The sequence below is a fragment of the Otolemur garnettii genome, unplaced genomic scaffold (assembly GCF_000181295.1).
Source record: "Otolemur garnettii isolate 467f Iridium unplaced genomic scaffold, OtoGar3 scaffold00024, whole genome shotgun sequence".
Taxonomy (NCBI): Eukaryota; Metazoa; Chordata; class Mammalia; order Primates; family Galagidae; genus Otolemur; species Otolemur garnettii.
The window spans coordinates 13560468-13560855 of record NW_003852419.1 but is presented as its reverse complement, the minus strand read 5'-3'; positions in this window follow the sequence as shown (position 1 = coordinate 13560855).

Sequence of the window (388 nt, the reverse complement as noted above, 5' to 3'; positions counted from 1 at the left end):
AATGGCAGCCAATATACTTTTTTATATATTGGGGGAAAATCAGTCGTAGCTGCCAGAGCAAGAATAACCATTGCATTTTTTTTAAAATAAACTAGGAGAGGAAGAAATAAAAAGATAGTTAAAACCATGCCATAAAAAAGGTAAAGAGCCAACTGTTTCTTACATCCAGTTTGAAAGCACAGACGAATAACCTCTGTCACTAGGTAACCTTGCTTCTAAAACAAACGTCTCTGCAAGAGTTGACCAAATGGTCAGGAATCATCAAAAAGACATTTCACCAAAAGACCAAGGAACAAAATACAAACTCCTGTGTGAGAGTCAGGAATGGGCTTTTAAAGGTTAAAAGGGCACAGAAACAGTGGGGAGAGCACAGGTCTGACCAAGGGAC